A 6,446-nucleotide genomic window follows, 5' to 3' on the forward strand; every position below is an offset into this window, starting at 1 on the left:
AAAAATGTTTGAACTATTTAGAAAAACTTTACACAAGAATTTAAAGTACTGCATCTGAGGCATACCTGAATGTTTTCATTCCTTGTCTTTTGTCGAACAAAAGAGGTAGGGTTGTCTTTCTCATCATCAGTCTCATCACTTTCGGAATAATTTACCAGGCCAAACCCTTCAGTAAACATCTAAATAGAATTAAAATAAATACACATTAAAAATAACTTTTAAATGAGCAACAGAAAAACAGAAATAACCCACATACATGTGTTCGAGTTCGACACAGTTCAACCAAGAGTGTGCAGCTCTTAAAGGGGCCACACCATATTTATACTCGTTACACATGCCTTTAATAAAAATATCTTCAGCCCCCTCCCGCTGAAGCTTTGAATATTCAGTGCCGTTTACTACTGAGCTGCGAATCAAAAAAAAAAAAAAAAAAAAAAAAGGTATTCTGACCAGCCCTAATGGTATTATCACGACACAAACTTATTCGCAAAAATGTGTTGTCATAATACAGTATAACAGGTTTAATAACCATTTTCTTACAACAAAAATAACAGAACATTTAAATACAATTAAGCAATAGACAAAAGATGTATAAAGTTAAAAAAAAAAAAAAAAAAAAAAAAAAATGTACACAGATTAAAATGCAAAAGAACTATAAAGACCAATAGGTATCATTTTACAATAAGATCTCAGTTAGTTAATGCATTCAAATTCAAAATGAGCAATAGCTACATTTGCTACACAAGTTATTCATCTTTGTTACATCTCCTAGTCGTTAGCTCATTAAACAGTTGCAACTTTTGATTTTAACAGTGTTAAAATTGGAATTACCTAAGACTAATTAATGTTTAGAATCAATTTTTCATTGGCAGTTTGTTAACTAATGAAGCCGTAATGTAAAGTTTGACCGAAAAAACCCCCCAAAAAAACCAAACACTTTCAGACAATATCTAGGGCATGTTGTAGTCCAGATTAAAATGTAAAAAAGTTTGAAAATAAATAGCCTATTAAGTCTAAATATTTAAGTATTTGGCACAGTGATGAACACTATAGCAAATACACAATCTGTATCTATTTAATATCTATTTAAATCATTTAAACACTTTTCAGAAACAGAAAACGGTTTAGTTTACGAGGTCTCTAGGGTAATGGCTGAATTATGTTTAGTGCCATCTGCTGCCAGACAGTAATCTTGGCATCCATAATTGTGATTGCAATTAGAAATTCGATTAATTGTGCAGCCCTACCTAGAGGTAACAGCAAGTGTCACAGGAACATATAAGATGATCCAGAGGAATATATTTAAAATACTCAATCTGAACATGTAGCAGCTTGTAAAGTGTTGAATTACACCTGCAATAAGTTCAGTTTAAATAATGACAGGTGCTGTTTCAGTGATATAAAATCACTTAGACTGAGATCCATACGTGAGGGCCCCATAAAGCCCAGACTAGAAATGTGTGTGTGTGAGAACTTAACTGTAAATTCATTAGTTTGAGGGAGGGCCCCATAAGGCCCAGACTAGAAACGTGTGTGTGAGACGCTTAACCAGTGAGAAACCTGTCTGCATTACTCCTTTACCTGTGTGATTTCATCATGCATTTTTGGGTCATCATGGGATGGGTGATCTGTCAGGGACGTGTCGGTCTCTAGAGCAGAAGCCTGCTTCTTTGGACCCTGGAAATCAGACTAAAACAGAACAAGAACCTGTGAAGAACTTACATATGTACTGTATTCAGGCATTTACAAGTGACACAAGACCTCTCATGTAAAAACAGTCTCTCAACTAGCATATAGTTGAAATTTAAACATACACAGAGCTTTCCTAGAGGTAACAGCAAGTGTCACAGGAACATATAAGATGATCCAGAGGAATATATTTAAAATACTCAATCTGAACATGTAGCAGCTTGTAAAGTGTTGAATTACACCTGCAATAAGTTCAGTTTAAATAATGACAGGTGCTGTTTCAGTGATATAAAATCACTTAGACTGAGATCCATACGTGAGGGCCCCATAAAGCCCAGACTAGAAATGTGTGTGTGTGAGAACTTAACTGTAAATTCATTAGTTTGAGGGAGGGCCCCATAAGGCCCAGACTAGAAACGTGTGTGTGAGACGCTTAACCAGTGAGAAACCTGTCTGCATTACTCCTTTACCTGTGTGATTTCATCATGCATTTTTGGGTCATCATGGGATGGGTGATCTGTCAGGGACGTGTCGGTCTCTAGAGCAGAAGCCTGCTTCTTTGGACCCTGGAAATCAGACTAAAACAGAACAAGAACCTGTGAAGAACTTACATATGTACTGTATTCAGGCATTTACAAGTGACACAAGACCTCTCATGTAAAAACAGTCTCTCAACTAGCATATAGTTGAAATTTAAACATACACAGAGCTTTCCTAGAGGTAACAGCAAGTGTCACAGGAACATATAAGATGATCCAGAGGAATATATATAAAATACTCAATCTGAACATGTAGCAGCTTGTAAAGTGTTGAATTACACCTGCAATAAGTTCAGTTTAAATAATGACAGGTGCTGTTTCAGTGATATAAAATCACTTAGACTGAGATCCATACGTGAGGGCCCCATAAAGCCCAGACTAGAAATGTGTGTGTGTGAGAACTTAACTGTAAATTCATTAGTTTGAGGGAGGGCCCCATAAGGCCCAGACTAGAAACGTGTGTGTGAGACGCTTAACCAGTGAGAAACCTGTCTGCATTACTCCTTTACCTGTGTGATTTCATCATGCATTTTTGGGTCATCATGGGATGGGTGATCTGTCAGGGACGTGTCGGTCTCTAGAGCAGAAGCCTGCTTCTTTGGACCCTGGAAATCAGACTAAAACAGAACAAGAACCTGTGAAGAACTTACATATGTACTGTATTCAGGCATTTACAAGTGACACAAGACCTCTCATGTAAAAACAGTCTCTCAACTAGCATATAGTTGAAATTTAAACATACACAGAGCTTTCCTAGAGGTAACAGCAAGTGTCACAGGAACATATAAGATGATCCAGAGGAATATATATAAAATACTCAATCTGAACATGTAGCAGCTTGTAAAGTGTTGAATTACACCTGCAATAAGTTCAGTTTAAATAATGACAGGTGCTGTTTCAGTGATATAAAATCACTTAGACTGAGATCCATACGTGAGGGCCCCATAAAGCCCAGACTAGAAATGTGTGTGTGTGAGAACTTAACTGTAAATTCATTAGTTTGAGGGAGGGCCCCATAAGGCCCAGACTAGAAACGTGTGTGTGAGACGCTTAACCAGTGAGAAACCTGTCTGCATTACTCCTTTACCTGTGTGATTTCATCATGCATTTTTGGGTCATCATGGGATGGGTGATCTGTCAGGGACGTGTCGGTCTCTAGAGCAGAAGCCTGCTTCTTTGGACCCTGGAAATCAGACTAAAACAGAACAAGAACCTGTGAAGAACTTACATATGTACTGTATTCAGGCATTTACAAGTGACACAAGACCTCTCATGTAAAAACAGTCTCTCAACTAGCATATAGTTGAAATTTAAACATACACAGAGCTTTCCTAGAGGTAACAGCAAGTGTCACAGGAACATATAAGATGATCCAGAGGAATATATATAAAATACTCAATCTGAACATGTAGCAGCTTGTAAAGTGTTGAATTACACCTGCAATAAGTTCAGTTTAAATAATGACAGGTGCTGTTTCAGTGATATAAAATCACTTAGACTGAGATCCATACGTGAGGGCCCCATAAAGCCCAGACTAGAAATGTGTGTGTGTGAGAACTTAACTGTAAATTCATTAGTTTGAGGGAGGGCCCCATAAGGCCCAGACTAGAAACGTGTGTGTGAGACGCTTAACCAGTGAGAAACCTGTCTGCATTACTCCTTTACCTGTGTGATTTCATCATGCATTTTTGGGTCATCATGGGATGGGTGATCTGTCAGGGACGTGTCGGTCTCTAGAGCAGAAGCCTGCTTCTTTGGACCCTGGAAATCAGACTAAAACAGAACAAGAACCTGTGAAGAACTTACATATGTACTGTATTCAGGCATTTACAAGTGACACAAGACCTCTCATGTAAAAACAGTCTCTCAACTAGCATATAGTTGAAATTTAAACATACACAGAGCTTTCCTAGAGGTAACAGCAAGTGTCACAGGAACATATAAGATGATCCAGAGGAATATATATAAAATACTCAATCTGAACATGTAGCAGCTTGTAAAGTGTTGAATTACACCTGCAATAAGTTCAGTTTAAATAATGACAGGTGCTGTTTCAGTGATATAAAATCACTTAGACTGAGATCCATACGTGAGGGCCCCATAAAGCCCAGACTAGAAATGTGTGTGTGTGAGAACTTAACTGTAAATTCATTAGTTTGAGGGAGGGCCCCATAAGGCCCAGACTAGAAACGTGTGTGTGAGACGCTTAACCAGTGAGAAACCTGTCTGCATTACTCCTTTACCTGTGTGATTTCATCATGCATTTTTGGGTCATCATGGGATGGGTGATCTGTCAGGGACGTGTCGGTCTCTAGAGCAGAAGCCTGCTTCTTTGGACCCTGGAAATCAGACTAAAACAGAACAAGAACCTGTGAAGAACTTACATATGTACTGTATTCAGGCATTTACAAGTGACACAAGACCTCTCATGTAAAAACAGTCTCTCAACTAGCATATAGTTGAAATTTAAACATACACAGAGCTTTCCTAGAGGTAACAGCAAGTGTCACAGGAACATATAAGATGATCCAGAGGAATATATATAAAATACTCAATCTGAACATGTAGCAGCTTGTAAAGTGTTGAATTACACCTGCAATAAGTTCAGTTTAAATAATGACAGGTGCTGTTTCAGTGATATAAAATCACTTAGACTGAGATCCATACGTGAGGGCCCCATAAAGCCCAGACTAGAAATGTGTGTGTGTGAGAACTTAACTGTAAATTCATTAGTTTGAGGGAGGGCCCCATAAGGCCCAGACTAGAAACGTGTGTGTGAGACGCTTAACCAGTGAGAAACCTGTCTGCATTACTCCTTTACCTGTGTGATTTCATCATGCATTTTTGGGTCATCATGGGATGGGTGATCTGTCAGGGACGTGTCGGTCTCTAGAGCAGAAGCCTGCTTCTTTGGACCCTGGAAATCAGACTAAAACAGAACAAGAACCTGTGAAGAACTTACATATGTACTGTATTCAGGCATTTACAAGTGACACAAGACCTCTCATGTAAAAACAGTCTCTCAACTAGCATATAGTTGAAATTTAAACATACACAGAGCTTTCCTAGAGGTAACAGCAAGTGTCACAGGAACATATAAGATGATCCAGAGGAATATATATAAAATACTCAATCTGAACATGTAGCAGCTTGTAAAGTGTTGAATTACACCTGCAATAAGTTCAGTTTAAATAATGACAGGTGCTGTTTCAGTGATATAAAATCACTTAGACTGAGATCCATACGTGAGGGCCCCATAAAGCCCAGACTAGAAATGTGTGTGTGTGAGAACTTAACTGTAAATTCATTAGTTTGAGGGAGGGCCCCATAAGGCCCAGACTAGAAACGTGTGTGTGAGACGCTTAACCAGTGAGAAACCTGTCTGCATTACTCCTTTACCTGTGTGATTTCATCATGCATTTTTGGGTCATCATGGGATGGGTGATCTGTCAGGGACGTGTCGGTCTCTAGAGCAGAAGCCTGCTTCTTTGGACCCTGGAAATCAGACTAAAACAGAACAAGAACCTGTGAAGAACTTACATATGTACTGTATTCAGGCATTTATAAGTGACACAAGACCTCTCATGTAAAAACAGTCTCTCAACTAGCATATAGTTGAAATTTAAACATACACAGAGCTTTCCTAGAGGTAACAGCAAGTGTCACAGGAACATATAAGATGATCCAGAGGAATATATTTAAAATACTCAATCTGAACATGTAGCAGCTTGTAAAGTGTTGAATTACACCTGCAATAAGTTCAGTTTAAATAATGACAGGTGCTGTTTCAGTGATATAAAATCACTTAGACTGAGATCCATACGTGAGGGCCCCATAAAGCCCAGACTAGAAATGTGTGTGTGTGAGAACTTAACTGTAAATTCATTAGTTTGAGGGAGGGCCCCATAAGGCCCAGACTAGAAACGTGTGTGTGAGACGCTTAACCAGTGAGAAACCTGTCTGCATTACTCCTTTACCTGTGTGATTTCATCATGCATTTTTGGGTCATCATGGGATGGGTGATCTGTCAGGGACGTGTCGGTCTCTAGAGCAGAAGCCTGCTTCTTTGGACCCTGGAAATCAGACTAAAACAGAACAAGAACCTGTGAAGAACTTACATATGTACTGTATTCAGGCATTTATAAGTGACACAAGACCTCTCATGTAAAAACAGTCTCTCAACTAGCATATAGTTGAAATTTAAACATACACAGAGCT

The sequence above is a fragment of the Megalobrama amblycephala genome, linkage group LG22 (genome assembly GCF_018812025.1).
Source record: "Megalobrama amblycephala isolate DHTTF-2021 linkage group LG22, ASM1881202v1, whole genome shotgun sequence".
In the NCBI taxonomy this organism is placed as follows: Eukaryota; Metazoa; Chordata; class Actinopteri; order Cypriniformes; family Xenocyprididae; genus Megalobrama; species Megalobrama amblycephala.